The sequence below is a fragment of the Cupressus sempervirens genome, chromosome 4 (genome assembly GCF_028749045.1).
Source record: "Cupressus sempervirens isolate cs-2001-9-10 chromosome 4, ASM2874904v1, whole genome shotgun sequence".
In the NCBI taxonomy this organism is placed as follows: domain Eukaryota; kingdom Viridiplantae; phylum Streptophyta; class Pinopsida; order Cupressales; family Cupressaceae; genus Cupressus; species Cupressus sempervirens.
This window is the reverse complement of record NC_143121.1, coordinates 480,131,498-480,148,346: the sequence shown is the minus strand read 5'-3', so window position 1 is coordinate 480,148,346 and position 16,849 is coordinate 480,131,498. Positions and strand designations below refer to the sequence as shown.

General features: G+C 33.7%; 3 non-coding genes across 3 annotated transcripts; 2 read left to right on the top strand and 1 right to left on the bottom strand.

The window, feature by feature from the left end:
- Positions 1–5,356: 5,356 nt before the first annotated feature.
- On the top strand, positions 5,357–5,428 carry TRNAW-CCA (transfer RNA tryptophan (anticodon CCA)). The gene has a single exon. It is a non-coding gene; the product is annotated as a tRNA-Trp (tRNA).
- A 116-nt stretch (positions 5,429–5,544) lies between these two features.
- TRNAA-AGC (transfer RNA alanine (anticodon AGC)) lies at positions 5,545–5,617 on the bottom strand. Its single transcript has one exon. It is a non-coding gene; the product is annotated as a tRNA-Ala (tRNA).
- A 142-nt stretch (positions 5,618–5,759) lies between these two features.
- On the top strand, positions 5,760–5,921 carry LOC149562047 (U1 spliceosomal RNA). Its single transcript, XR_016364285.1, has one exon. It is a non-coding gene; the product is annotated as a U1 spliceosomal RNA (small nuclear RNA).
- The last annotated feature ends 10,928 nt before the right edge of the window (positions 5,922–16,849 follow it).

Here is a 16,849-nt window from a genome sequence, read left to right as displayed (position 1 = left end):
ACATCTTTACTAAAGGTAAATGATGAGTTGTAAAATTTAATACAACAAATAGAGCAACAGAGACAATAGTTTACAGAGTTATTGTCATTTTAATTACGTTGACAAATGTCATGCTTTGCTATAATCATTGCAATGCCATCTTAATTGCTTTCACAAATGTCATATAATAAGGTGTTAATTGAAAGCAGAGTGTCAAAATAATATTTATTATTCTAAAAGCACAAAATATATATTATGCAAGTGATAATGTCACAAATAACTCAAGGTTCATAGCACTTGTCATAGTTAAAATGGTACAACTATAAACAAACATAGAGAAGAAGATTGGTAACTGTAAATGTAGTTATAGTATTGGAACAATAAAAACTTACCAAATCAGACGAGCTCAAACCCCTTGCACAACCGTGCAATCCGTGTTAAAGTAGTTTAAATTGAGCAATGCTTAGAACTTACCCTTTCAATATAAATGTAGTTTTAGCATTTTAACAATAAAAACTTATCAGATCAGATGAGCTCAAACCCCCTCCACGACTATGCAATCTATGTTAAAGCAGTTTAAATTGAAAAATCCTTAGAACAAACAACAAAGAAAGGGAGAAACAACTGGAAAATGAACAATTCATAAAACTCAAAGAAAAGAAATAAAAAACACTTATTGGAGTCATAAAAACATGATTTGCGATGAAAAGGAAAGGTTGAAAAATAAAATAATTTTTTTTTTCTAAATGCCTTTTGAGGCCATGTCAACAAAATCATGGGCATAGACTAGAATCTGGAGGCCATTTGTTTGCTTCTACCTCTGTAGCTTCTAGTGCTTGTATGGGGTTTACTTCCTTATCAGCTTGTATACGACCATTATAGGATAAATGGGTTTATAAACCTCCATACAAATGTTGCATGGACACAAAGAAGAACTAGTTGAGTAACAAAGCATGTTTTCCCAAGGAGAGCATATTGATTTTTAAATATTGACCATTAATCCTCTATTTTACAAGGTTATGGTACACTTGAGACATATGTAACAAGAATTGTGAGAAAATCGAAGAAATAGAAACCTAAATGATTTTCACAGGTAAATTATTCAAAGGTCTCTCATAACTCCTGAGTCAACAACCTGCATCCTTTAAGCACAACAATGTGCAAGTAAAGGTTAATACAATGCAACACAAATTATTAAATCTTTTAGGGACAATGAACTTAGAAACCCTAAGATCTGCTAAAATTTACATATGGAGAAAATATTTACGGACTACACATCCTCCTCTAACCAAAATGACAATATTAATATATCATGCCAAATGTAAATGCCATAAATTCAATAAAACACTTAAGACATTATAATTTTCTAACCCTAAAAGTTGAAATACTGAAGGACAAAAATGATGGCAAAGAGGATGAAGACCTTAGGAACGAAGGGGACTATCGAGAAAATTGAGAATGGACTCCTCGACATGGCTTAGCCGAAAAATGTTCAGCAACAACTGTATACTACAACGCATATAAAATACACTCATTCATGGGAAAACTTAAGGGCTTTTGAAACGGTCCTAGAGTAAGGAGGGATTTTTTATGTGCAAATGGCATAGGAAAATAGTATTACCTTTCAAAAACTAAAATAAAAGGAAAGTCTTTGAAATACTGAACAAATTCCCTTTTTCTTCTTTGTCACCGCCATTGCTTTGCAAAATGCAGAAGAAGAAGATTGGTTGCAAAATTTATAGAAAAATATTGTTTTTTAGAAGATGATGGGTTTCTATATTTATAGCAAAATATTGTCGAGCATTCCAATTGAGAAACCTTGGTTTGAGCTTCCAAAGCAAAATTATACATAAGTATGAAATAGGTCTAAAGATAAATTCATACCCACAACCAAAAATTTGCAAGTTTTAGAGGATTTATCCCGGGCACAAGAAAATACATGAGTCTCAAATTAATTTATTCACAACACATGAATATTTGTGAATATTAATCTCAAAACAGAAAGAAGGAGTCTCAGCAAAATTTGTCTCCTAGCTACTTACAAATATGATGTTTATTCATGCCTCTGCCTTTCTTGCTTGGTCAATTGTTGATGAAATTGAAACTTGTGCTAACTTTATTGTTTCTCCAACTATACCAACAAACCTTAAAGCTCCAAGCTTAAGTAAATAAAACCTGCTAGCAGAGTACCTTTTATTTAGCGCTCATGTATTTATCATTCACAAGACTGATAAATACTCATTACTTCCTTGTATTTCGAGAGTTCTTCTATTTTTACTAATTAAATTGGTAGAAAAATGATTCATTCCCTTCAAAAAACAATGGAAGCCAATCACATTTTAGAAAAATGCTATTATTCTAAATTTTTAAATAGGTCAAATTTTAGAACTTTAACAAAGATCAAATGAATCCCATAAAGTTTTGAATTTGATTGGTCACTTTGTTAAAAAATTATATTTAATTAGCATTCAATGAATGCAATAGTTTCCTCCATAAAAGAATAGAATTAAAAGAAAAGTTATTGGAATGTATAAAGTGAAGAAATATTTCAATCTACCAAGAGAAAGTAATCAATGAGTACTTTTGAAACAAGGGGCGCAAGCGCCAAAGTTCCCTGCCTTTGATGTGTGAGGCTCAAATTTAATTGTTAACTTGAAATAGAATGTTGAATACCATGTAGGACTTCCAATTTATAAAGACCAACTGGATCAAATTTCATTTTATAAGTTATAAGAATCTATAAATGTCCATATAGATTTGACAATGTATGATTTGACATTCAATGTTTTATACATTTTCTTACAACATAAGCATGCTCCCTTAGCTTTGTTATAATAGTTGATAGTTTATTTAGATTTGAAACCTAATTGTGACATTTATATGCATGGTTCACTTATTGCATATGTGCAAGCACATGATTAAGGAATCATGTCTAGGAGAAAATTTGATTTAAAATGAAAGACAAATTTACTATAAAGTATATAATTCCTATCCCATGATTACTTTGTTGACCTAATGTTATGTACTTATATAATGTTTGTATGCATATAATATTTCCAAGTTATGTGATTAAAACATGGTTTATTCAATTAAATTAAATACTAGATACAAAAATGAAAGAGAAGAATCAATTGAAAAATCAAATTGTTAGTATAGAATAAATTTTCCTAATTATATTGATCATTGAAGTAGAATTCATTCTATACTATTTTTTCAAACTTAAAGTATTTATATTTAAAAATAAGGTATTTCAATCATCTTAAAGTATATATATTAAAAAATATTATTTTAAAATCTTAACATTTGTAAATCTAGTTGTAAATCTAATATTAAATTATATATCTTATGTTTGCAATTTTAAATTGATTAGTATATATTAAATAAATATTAAAAACTATATATTTTAAAATAAAATCATTTACTCATATATATTTCAAATTAATTAATTAAAAATATGAATTTGATGCATGTAAAATTATTTTCATATATCTAATTGTTATTGTTACTATGTTCTTTGCTAGGCTTGAATTAAGTTTGTATGAAGAAATTTTGTGAGCACTTTAAAGATTAAGTAATGGGAGGAAGAGCAGGTGGAAGCATAAGTGAAACGTGGCATTTTGCCAGACAGTTGATGTGTCTTTCATGCATCAAACTTTTCCATGTTAGAAATAGAGACAGAAAGCCATTACTAAATTTGTTGCCTAACTTTGTTTGCTTGAAACATAAATTGATCCTCTACTTTCTCTATTGGGACCCCTGTTCTCTCACAAAACCTTCTACAATCTATTCCCTGTAGGAATCCACAAACATGTTAGATCAATATAAATCAAATGAAATGAATTAGTTATGTTGATTAGCTTTGAAAGGATTTTAACAATGGTTGATTGCATGATTGGTGTTCAATTTGTGCCAATAATTTATCAGATGTGAGCTTTACTGATGCTTCTTTATATTTATTTGTTGAACTATTGTCCAGTCTAATGTCAAATTTTGTTTGTCTAGCATATGTCAGCTCTAGATTCATTGCAGATGATTGATGTTATTCCCTTCTTCCATGGTATTGTATCAATGTAAGATACTTTTTCTCCATTTTTTCTGAATGAACCATACAAATGAGAACCTAATCAAAGAAGATCAAGTCGTAGATGAAGATGGAGAATAATAAATCAAAAACCTATAATTCATTTTGTCCTCCTACTTCTTTGTATATCTGTTTGTTGTCCACTGGGATGCAAAGGGACTTGAATTAGCAAAGTACATGAGACAGCTATAGCACTGGCCATGAACACACAATCTATATCTGGCCATTGAGCTGCAACCTGCAACCTGTATCAGAATGTTCTTGAGGGCATTTACTTGTGTTTCATTTAGAAGCTTCAAAATCCATTTGTTGAAGCTCCAAAAAGTTCTGTGGTTATGTGGAAAGAGCTTCTTGGCAAATGCTCTAGTACGGTCCATAGAAAGAGGCTTCTCGAAGGAATCTCATTATAATTTTCTACTCTTTTTCTTCTGTAATTTAGAATTTTTTCCTTGCCTTTTTTGGCAACTACCAAGAACACAGTAAATTAGTTTTCCTAAATTCATAAAATAGACAAAAAATTTGTACACTATAGAAAAGCATAAATGGATTAAAAAAATCTTAAAACTGATTGGCTTACAGTAAATTGAAATGTGGATTGAACAATGCCATAAGTATCCTACGGTGGAAACTAATTAAAAAAAAGTTATTAGAATGTGTAAAATGAAGAAATATTTCAATCTATCTAATCAATGAGTACTTTTCCTTACATTAATATTGACCAATATTTTTATCCCCATTCTATTTTTAATTTATCTACAAAATACCTTCCACATACTCATTCCACACTAAGATGCCATTGCTGACCATATTTAAGTGTCATCTTATTGAGCAATAGACAAAGCAAATGGAAAATGAATTCATTTTGACGGCAAGGCGAATGCGTTTGATTTTGGAAAAATAAATAATTGATTGTAATGATAATCAATTTTAACTCCGTTGCATCTTGCTGTCACCGTCGAACAGTATTTCAGTCTTTGCCATTTCTTTACTGTCTATGGTTGTCACCAGGTTGTTAGTGCTTTGATATGAGAATTTGAATTGACTTTACGGGATGCAGAAAAGGTAATCGCAGATATGTTGAAATCGATTGAGATATGCAGACAATATTTTTAATGATCTGCCACAATTAGCTATTCTTTTTGCTACCCATCAAAGCACGATTCCATTTCTAATTGTCTTTCACGGCTTTTTGGCTGGAGAGCCTGGATCCTATATTACTTGCAGAAACGATAATTAAAGTTCGATATGGTGTTTTGATTAAACTAAATAAAACGATTCAGGCAATTAAAAATAAGAGGATCCGTGGCGCAATGGTAGCGCGTCTGACTCCAGATCAGAAGGTTGCGTGTTCGATTCACGTCGGGTTCAATTCCCTGCGCTTTTTTCACTTTAACAAAAACATTGGACAGCAAGCAGACCGATTTAATTGATCTACGTTTTGGAGCCAAAGATGAGAACTTTCAAAAGAAAGTAGGGGAATGGAGTGGAGATGCGGGGTATCGATCCCCGTACCTCTCGCATGCTAAGCGAGCGCTCTACCATCTGAGCTACATCCCCACTGCTCTGTGTTCGAGCCTAGATAAATCCTGGATTTGTCTCGTATAGCCGAGCGTTGCAATGAAATGATCCCACATGCAGGAGGAAAGGGGAGAGGGGGGAGAGGAGGGGAGTAGGAGGAGGAGAGGGGGAAGTGGAAAGCATACTTACCTGGGCGGGGTCGATCGGTGATCAAGAAGGCCGATGGCTTAGGGAGAGCACCTTCATTGCACATAAAGAAGGGGGCTCTGCCTAGCATCTCCCACTGTGGAGAGTGCACGTCATAATTTGTGACAGAGGGGGCTCGCGTCCGCGCGGCCTCCAACACAACACCAACACTCAAATAAATAATTATTCAAATGATGCTTCTACAGAAAGAGAACCTAGCAGCCAGAGCGGGGGAGAGGCAGAGGAGCTTTCGCTTTGTGGGGGTAAGTAGGATGAACTCTTACAGGCCCATTGACCTCTTTACTCATTTGTTGGATCCATAAAAGTTAATTTGTTAAATTAACTAGTAGTTGGAGACTAGTAAAGCCGTGGATTCTTGTGAAAACAAATGCCTAAACAAAGCCCCGGTTTTGATCTTAGTACTTTTGATTGTGCACTTCGAGAGGGTACTAGTGTTTGATGAAGCAATTGTCCCGGCAGAGATCTCAGTTTGGTCCTTTGAGGAGAATTGTAGTTCAATGTAAGTGATCCGAGTTCATTACATTCTAGGTCCCGTTCTATTGCATTGGAGGAACTGTAATCCAGTGTAAGTGATTCAAGTTCATTTCATTTTAGATCTGTCTTCCATTTGAGAAAAAAAGTCGTAATTCAATGTATGTGACCCAAGTTCATTTCATTTTAGGCCTGTTCTAAGTTTATTTCATTCTAGACCAGTCTATTCCATTTGTTCGGTCTGTTCTAAGTTCATTTCATTCTAGACCTGTCTATTCTATTTGAGGAAACAAATTCGTAATTTAATGTATGTGACCCAAGTTCATTTCTTTCTAGGCTTGTCTAGTCCGAGATCATTTGAGGAAAAACATAATTCAATGTAGCCTGAGTGATTTAAGTTTAAATTTGTTTGAGGAAAATTGTAATTGAGTCTTATATTACATTTGAGGAAAATTGTAGAAAAATTGTAATTCAATGTATGTAATCCAAGTTCATTTCATTCTAGATATGTTCTATTCCATTCGCTGCAATTTAATGTCCAATGTAAAAAAAACAGAAGGCAAGCAAGTGAGCAAGTCCGTTCTATTCTATTTGAGCAAAACTGTAATTCAATTTATGTGATCCAAGTTCTTCATTCTAGGCCCCTTCTATTCCATTCGAAGGAAAATTTCTTTTTGGTTATTTGTGTTCAAATATCTTAAACCGTACTAGTGGCACCGTCTCATATCCCGTAAGAGAAGCTATGTTTAGTAAGGCCAACAAAAGTAAAAATATGAAGTTCTTAAAGAACTTTGGAAAAGAAACTGTCATTAGCTTCTCCTTTCCTTGTACTCCAATGTTTCCCATCGTTTCTTTTCTGCTATCAGAAACATGATGGGTCTACGCTTCTTTGCAACTATCTCAAATAAAGATTAAAATAGGCCACGCTGAAGTATCTCCCGCAAGAGTAACATATCTGATACACACTGGAAATCTCCTCTTCATTTGGCATTGCTGAATCCCAACACAAAGAAAGAAGAGTACAGTTTTTAAATATTACAGCGATGGCACTTTAGTGTCTGAGTTATTATGCAAACTGTATCCTTCCTTGTGTTGTTCTGCTACAATACTCTGAGTTTCTGCTATTATGATTTTTAATGGGTAAAATTCAAAATTCAATGAATCTTAAGTTTTTGTTGTCTCTCTCTCTGCAAGCCATGAAATTCCTTTCACTTATGCATACAAGCTGAGATGTCTGTATTACTATATAAATGTTTTGAAAAGCATATGGATTTCACTGAAATTTGGAGTCCAAAATGTGTATGTGTTACTATGCAAAGTGCATTCTTCCTTATTTTATTCTGTTACAACAATGCTCTGAGTTTCTTGCAGGCTATAAATTTAAATCTTAATTCATTTGAATTTTCTAATCCGCTTTCATGATATTTGCCAGGATATTTAATTAGCTGGAATGTTGTAAAAAAATGTTCCCTCAGATGGTTATGTTTGGGACAGCATGCCTGTCAAAGCAATTCTTTGCTCGTTAGCCAAGATTCTTCAATTTTTGAGGTTCGAGTCATTTTCCCAGTGCCGAAGTCATTTTTGCAGTCTAAATTATAGAGTGCTGGAGTCATTTTTGCAGTCTAAATTATAGAATTCATAGATACTGAAGATTCATATTTATAAAATTACTTCTGTAACTGGACGGAATTAATTATTAGACTTATTTATATTTGGCTGCATATTTCTCCATACAGTTGAGCAAACCATCAAAACATTCAATGTGTGCATATGCTGATTTCCTTGCATTCTAGGACTAACTCAATTTGCTGATAACATCTCTCTTGGTATAGAATGTTGATTGATTGAATCCAACGAGATTGAACCATGGCCGATTTAGATTCAGAAGTATTTGTGAACAAATTTGCTCCCATTATTATTCAATCTGAAGGTTCATCATTCAAGGTAGGGATTACACTCAATGAAACAAACTATGATTTGTGGTTTCAAATCATGGAGATGCCTATTGCTGAGAAGGAGAAATTCTCTTTCATTCATAGTAACTCGCAACCACCTACTGAGAAGGATGATGGATATGAGAAGTGTTATGCAGACAATCAAAATGTCAAAAGATGACTGTTGATATCTATGTTCCCAAAAATTATGAAGCAATACATTTGCTTACCCACTACTCGAGATATTTGAAAAGCTCTTTCTAAGGTTTTTTATGATGGGGCAAATGAATTGCAGGTGCTTGTCTTGAATCAGAGGGCTTTCTCTGCCAAACAGAATCGCAAAACACTCCTTGTGTATTATGGAGAATTAACCAAGATTTTTGGTGAGTTGGATCATCGTGATAAAGTGATCATGGAAAGTGAGAACGATGTTGAATCTTACCAAAAAGCAGTTCAGCGACAAAGGGTGCATATTTTTCTTGCTGGATTAGATGGTGACTTTGAACAAGTTCGTGGTGAAATTTTGAGAAAGGATCCTATTCCCGAATTAGAAGCATGTTATGCATTGGTCCATCATGAATCTGTTCGACACATAACAAAGATTGGAGAACCAAAAAAGACTAAAGCTTTAGCCATGGTGACTTGAAACCAATCTAATCAGAATGGGCCTCCTAAAAACCTGCCTAAGATCACTAATGGTGCTAATAAATCCATCTACAAATGCACCCATTGCAATCAAACCGGTCATACCAAAAGTCACTTCTTTGAACTTGTTGGGTATCCAGAATGGTGGGATTGTAGTCGCGATTTGCGAAAGAAGAAATCCAAGAAGACCTCCAGTGCAACATTTGTTGAAACAAAGATAGAGGATAATGTTGTTGGACTGATCTCGGCATTAGCAGTAGCGGCAGGTAATGGTGTAAAGTCTAATAATATGTCTACACTTGTTTCTAATAGTGCATGGATGATTCCGGTGCTACGGATCATATGATGTTTGATTCTATACAAGTCTCATCCCTTAAACCGTCCTCACAAAAAATTGTTTTCATTGCCAATGGCTCTTCAACCTTAGTTATTGGAGAAGGATCCTTACCTCTCACTAATACTTCGAATCTAGATATTGTTTTAGTGGTTCCGTCTTTGGACTACAATTTGATGTCAGTTTCCCAAATCACCACTACTTTACTTTGTGTTGTAATTTTTTGGCTTGATTTCTGTGTGTTTAAGGACATCCAAATGAGGCAAACAATTGGTTGTGGTTAATGCAATCAGGTTTCCACAATCCATGATTTATAATGTTGATTTTCTGGAATAGATTGTGTAGAGATTTTTCATCAACGTTCCGAATCACACTACGTGATCCATCATCAGGAAGAGAGAGCAAGAGGTGTCACATAATTTGACACCTCTTGCTCTCTCTTCCTGATGATGGATCACGTAGTGTGATTCAAAACGTTGATGAAAAATCTCTACACAATCTATTCCAGAAAATCAACATTATAAATTGGTTGTGGTGTTAGGCGAGGGAAGTTGTATTACTTGGACTTGGTGTCAAAGAGTTCGGACAAGCTATGTCAAGCTCTAGTGATGGAAGGCTCTAAGGGAGACAAGCAGAAATCTAAGATCTAGTTATGACATCGATGTCTAGGACATGCTTCCTTTGGTTACCCAAAGAAATTATTTCCCAGTTTATTTGCAAAATTTGATGTTTCTAGCTTCCATTGTGAAGTTTATGAACTTGCAAAAAGCCATCGTGCTTCTTTTCCATTAACTTTGAATAAAAGTCCAGTTCCATTTATGATCATACATTTTGATGTTTGGGGTCTGTCCAAAGTCACTACCTTGGGTAGATCATGTTGGTTTGTTACTTTTATTGATGATTGTACTAGGATGACTTGGGTATGCTTAATGATGTCTAAAAGTGATGTGAACTTGTTATTTCAAAAATTTTATAACATGATTCATACTCACTACAATGCACAAGTTCATGTTCTTCGTAGTGACACTGGAGGCGAATATTTGAGTTCTAAACTTCAGCAGTATCTGGAAGCACGCAAAACTATTCATCAAACTACTTGTTCCAATACACCTCAATAGAATGGGGTAGCCAAGAGAAAAAATTGTCACTTGTTGGAGGTTGTTTGTGCTTCTCTCATAGAAGCCCATATGACATTATCCTATTGGGGTGAAGCACTTACCTCTACAACATATTTGATCAACCAGGTACCCTCCAACACTATTAGTTTCTAGACACCATCCTAGGCTTTCACTAAGGCGGTTGTTGCTCCAACTATCCCAAATTTATCTCCTCACATCTTTGGTTGTGTAGCTTTCATACACCTCCATAAGCATCAGCGCAACAAGTTATCTCCTCGAGCACTACGATGTGTCTTTCTAAGATATGTTGATTATCAAAAGGGGTACCAATGCTATCATCCTCCAACCCAATGAATGTTTATTACATTGGATGTAATTTTGCATGAAGACTCGATGTATTTTTCCTCTAAGCCTAAACTTCAAGGGGAGTACTAGAAGGAAATTCAAACTCTAGACTATGATGATCACATCTCTGAAGATGTGGATGTTCACATCTCCGAATATGTAGGTAGCTTGGACATCTCTGAAGATATGGATAACATCTCTGAAGATGTGGATGTTCACATCCCTGAAGATGTGGGTAGCTTGGACATCTCTGAAGAAGGGGAACTCTCTGAAACTGTTAATCAAGAAGTAGGTGAAACTTTGGATCAAAGTAGTGATGAACACCCAGAAATTGAAGCTATGGATTCACCTCCATCCGAGCCCCTCATACCACACTAATCACTTACCAAGGATGTTCCTGAACCATCTAGAAAACAACTACCTCAGCATCTCACCACAGGTATCCCTAAATCTACATATGAACTTGAACTTTCTAGTAAAGTTAAATATCCTATGAGTCATTATGTGTCTAACCATTTTTTTTCAGAATCAAATCAATCATTTGTAAATCAATTATCTACTGTATCTATTCCTAAAAATGTGTAGGAAGCCTTAGCTGATCCAAGGTAGAAAGCCACTATGAATGTGGAGATGAAATATTACAGGAAAATAATACCTGGGAACTTGTTGACCGTCCACCAAGAAAGAAACCAGGTGGATGTTGGTGGGTTTATACTGTTAAGTACAAAGTAGATGGTACAATTGAACACTTTAAGGCAAGACTGGTGGCAAAAGGGTACACCCAAACCTATGGGATTGATTATATAGAGACATTTGTACCTATAGCTAAAATCAATACAGTACGAGTCTTATTATCTCTAGCTGCGAACTTGGGTTGGCCATTACAACAGTTTGATGTGAAGAATGCCTTTCTACATGGAGAGTTGTCCGAAGAAGTCTACATGGAACTCCCACTTGGCTGCATGATACCATAAATACATAGTTTGAAGGTGTGCAGATTAAAGAAGTCACTATATGGGTTGAAACAAACTTCGAGGGCATCGTTCAGAAGATTCACAAAGTCAATGAAAGCCTTTGGTTACCATCAAAGCAATTCAGACCATACTTTATTCATAAAGAATCAACAAGGTAAGATCACTACACTTATTGTTTATATGGATAACGCGATAGTTACAGGAAATGATCTTGAAGAAAGGAGGGCTCTACAAGATTACTTGTTTAGTGAATTCAAAATGAAAGACCTCGGTCTCTTAAAATATTTCCTTGGGATCAAAGTGTCTCGATCTAATAAAGGGATCTTTGTGTCTCAAAGAATGTATGCCTTAGACTTGTTATGGGAAACCGATATATCAGCATGTCAACCCATTGATACACTAGTGGAAGAAGGATTGAAGTTATGTATTGAGTCCAATTAGGTACCAATTAATAAAGGAAGATACCATAGACTCGTAGGAAGATTGATATACTTAGCACACACAAGGCCAGACCTTGCCTATGCATTAAGTATTGTTAGCCAGTTTATGCATAATCCTAGAGAGCAACATATGAATGCAATTATGTGCATTTTGATGTATTTGAAGTTTGCTCCTAGAAAAGGAATTTTATTGACTAAAAATGAGGATTATCAAAGTGTGGATGCATATATTGATGCTGATTGGGTTGGAGCAGTATATTATAGGCATTCTACTTTAGGTTATTTCACCTTTGTAGGAGGTAATCTCGTTACATAGAGAAGCAAAAAATAGAATATTGTTGCACGATCAAGTGCAGAGGCCTAATTTAGAGGTATGTCACTTGGAGTATGTGAAGCATTGTGGCTAAGACTTCTCCTGAGAGATTTGGGCTGTCTGCCTAGGTGGCCAATTCAACTATACTGTGACAATAAAGCAACATGTGATATTGCTCATAATCTGGTTCAACATGATTGTACAAAGCATGTGGAGGTAGACAGATTCTCTATTAAGGAGAAGTTGGATGAGAAGATTGTGGAGCTGCCTAAGACTCGATCAAAAGATCAACTAACTGATATTCTTACCAAAGCAGTTTTAAGTCGAGTGTTCTCGAAGTTTTTGGGCAAGTTGGGAATGTGGGATATCTATGCACCAACTTGAGGGGGAGTGTTGCAAAATATTGGATTGGTTCTTTCCTAAACTATTCTTTCCTTTCCTATAGCTTTATGCATATGACACACAACTATATATGTACATGTACAGTTTTATGTGAACACAACAATGGAAAATATTCTTCTTGATTTCTAATTTTCAAGTCTAATCTCTAGACAAAATGCATTGAAGACAAAATGAAGTCAATTTTTTATTTTTTCCACATTTAGTGATTTTTTTCCAAATTTTTTGTTGTTTTCGACTACAAACTATGCAGATCATGAAGATCAAATGCTAAAATTTTTGCAAAAATCCATGATGTTTTCAATTTTTCAAAAATTGGTCAAATGTATAGTTTAAAGGGAGGATAGTCACGTCCTCAAGCATGTCCCCTACCCCAATCTTGATTTAATGCAATAGTTTTTTATTAACCATCAATTTTTCTTCAATGTGCCACACTACTTCTCAAATTTACCTGAGCACGAAGATCGTAAAGAGATGATGAGTTGTTAATTTGCAGAGTTTTTATTTCAAATATTAGCAAAATGGTTTATTTCACTCTTTATTGAACTAGAAGTCAGTCCAAAGGGGTTTCTTTCACTCTCTCTAGCGACTCTTAATACAAAAAAAAATGTGATAGACCAAGGTAGGGTCTCTCTTGCATTTGTTCAGTTTTTGGACATACTATCAACAAAGAATGTATGTGTTCAAATGTTTGTTGCAACAGATCTTATGAGCAGTTATCCCTAAATAGAGGTGAGATTGCATAGGTCACTCACCCAACAATTGGCTTTTGTTGATAAACAATATAAGAGGCACTACCACTTGGTCTTCAAACAAAGGTATGACTTGTTTGTAGAAGAAGGTAACTTTTAAAAAATATAATGTTTGGTTGTGTGAGTTATATGTTCTTTTCTTCGCTAGCAATTATGCTAAGCTTTTTTAGGAATAATTTGTCATGCATCTGCTTATTTTTTAAATAGACATTTTAATATTAGTTTTTCACATAAACTTTAAAGAGAAAATAAATAAATAAATAAATTAGTAACATATAAAATAGGGAAAAAGATTTGTGAAGCAATTTTTCCTATAAGCAGGGTTGCTTATTTTAAGTCCCCCATTTTCTTCAAAGCTTATTTTTAATTCATAAATAATAGCTGTTCCACAATAGTAGGAAAAAATTCTATATTATCCTTTTTCTATAAATCTAAGTTTACATGAGAACATATAATTGCTTAAATTTAAGCAGAAAATACACTCAACATGAGATCATGAGGTTAGAGATTCAATTGAAATTTATTGAAGAGATAGCTAGTGTCATGGTCTGCATAGTGGGATCCATCATTCATTCAAATTTTTGACACTCTTGAGGTCGGTCTTTGAAGAAAAGAGTTTCTCGATACAAAAGAAAAAAAATTATCAACATAAAAATAAGAGTATTGCAAAGAAGGCTTTTGAAGAAATTCAACACATTGTTGGCACATGTAGTTGTTGAGGAAATCTACCACATTGTTGTTGCAATAATAAGACATGTTGTACAATCTGGATCAGTTTTGGAATACACAACATGGTTTTTCTCATGGATCCAGTTATGGGAAGCTCTCTATAGTATCTATCAAGGCTAATTCTCTTTCATTTTGTTATGTATCCAGTTATGGAAAGGTCCCTATGGAAAGCTTTATTGTAAAACTCTTTTTTTTTTTCTCATGGATTTAATTATGGTAATGAAGGACAAATTGGTTAATACATCATATAAAAAAAATTCTACTTCTTTTATTTTGATATTTTTTTTGTGTTTGGTTATACAATACATTCTCCTAGTTTGTTACATTGTCTATATCTCTGAATTCTTCAGTAATCTAGACTCTCGTGTCTTACTTGCAATCTAATACTAGTAATATATGTTAATATCAATAAATTGTCAATAAAGTAGAGGGATCTAGATCATTGAATGCTTGATCTAGATGATGTATTTCTCTTTACAGACCAAGTCTATTAGACAATCGACATGATTGTATGCTTTGAATTTTGAAAGCTCCAAAATCAACACATCTTTAAGGTCCTAACCTTTCATCAACATAAATCCTATTGCTCTTATTTCAAAGTCCATGTCACAATAAGCCTTCACTTTCAACATCATTCATCATCAAATTCTTTCATTAAAAAAATATTCAATCAACACTTTTATAGAATTCATCTCTCATCCATTCATCTTGCAAAAGGTCACTCTTGTACATTATTAGTACTCATTCACAAGAAAGAAACATTTATAGACTTCATCTCTCATCCATTCATCTTGCAGAAGGCCACTCTTGTACATGGTTAGTACTCTTTCACATGAAAGAAACATGAAACACGATGCTCTCTCGCATTGTGTCAAAAACTCTAATGGTAATGTCTCTTTTTAGAAATAGTATTTAACAACGAATACTAATAAAACTAAAATAAATAAAGGATAAATAATATTTAATTTTACATGCAAAAGCTCACTCTTGTAGTCGATTCTTAATGCTAGCACTTGCATCAAAATAAGATGTGATGGTTACTGCACGAATAAAATATTTATTTAAATATAGTCTTATATGAATAAATAAAATTATAAATAAATTTCAATTTAAATAAAATAATATTTTTTAAAAATTAAATAGAGAAAAAATATTATTTATTTATATATTAAATTTATCATATATTAATAAAATAGTCATTTAAAAAAATCTCCACCAAAAATATTTATTATAAAAAATTAATAAGAAAAATGAAAATTAATATTACAAAATAGAAGCTCTTCCTCTTCCTAATTTTCCCTTGGATTCATGTGAACTCGTGAAACTTATTTTTATTAATTTAACTAAAAAAATTACACAATTGAATTATCATAACATCTTACAAAATCAGAATTAGATAAATAAAAATAAAAAATGGCTATACAACTAAAGTTATCCCTATGGCTAAAAAAACGTGACTTACATTTTTTTGTGTTATCTGCCAGCAAAAGCTAAATCTGTAAAATCCTTCGGTTATCATAAGGTTCGTGCCCAATCAAATAAGTGGAGTAAAAAATTCTCCCTAAGTGATCAATTCCCAAGGATTGCTAGACAAGCAGATCATTATGATAATACCAAATATGGTTCTGCGAAGTCCAATCTTCCACCAAACTTTAGAAGTGATTTGCCTTCTAGGAACATGTTAGAAGTATTAGCTAGAGTTACACCTTCAATACTAGGACATGATGGAAATAAGGTAATTACAAAATATGTTCTTCCTTTCAAGAGGATCAATCCTTCTCCTTCAAATCCCTATCCAAAGGATATCAAGTCAAATGATGATGGCTCAAATAGGTTAGAGAAAAGATTTGCCAAATCCCAAACATTTCCCTCTCAGAAGACAAAAGTATTGAAATCACACATTTCACAATAGGAAGAGTGACAAAGCAATCATTTTTAGCAAACTAAATATGCTTTACCTTATTATTAGGCACTAGGAGTGATTCCAAAGGATGTTGATCTAGCTAAACAAAGTGCAGATTGTAATAGTATTAAATCCAATGCACTCAATCAATTTCATTAGGCAAATGGGAAAGCTAAAACCTTTGTCCTAGAAATCATAATAAGAGGAGGAACCCAAACAAAAAAGCTTTTTTAGCAAACCCCATCACGAAGTTAGAACAGAGAAGGATAGGGGATGAGTCAAGGCTAAAGTAGATTTCTCTCTTAGAAGAAAATCTTTAAAAAACCCAAAATCGGTGTCGGGTGCTAGGGCTTCTAGCAAGATGGACAGGCCTAAGGCTAGAGGTAGGATTGGCTTGATAAATTTTTGAGTCATCAAGACTCACTAACAATATTACAGAATGATTTCATCTACTTGAATGTAATATCTTGGAATTGAAGGACACACTTCTATTTGGTAACATTATTATGTTGAATAAACATCCAATAATTTTTTTAGATTGGATCCCCTTTTTTAATCCCTTTAGTTCAGCCAAATTCCAAGTAGAAAGAGTTGTTCATCTCCCAAGCTTGCTGATTAATTTCTTGAGTACTGAAACATTGAAAATAATTGGTAATGAATTAGGGGAATATGTAGGTTTAGTAGAAACAAAATGTGAAAGCTCCAGC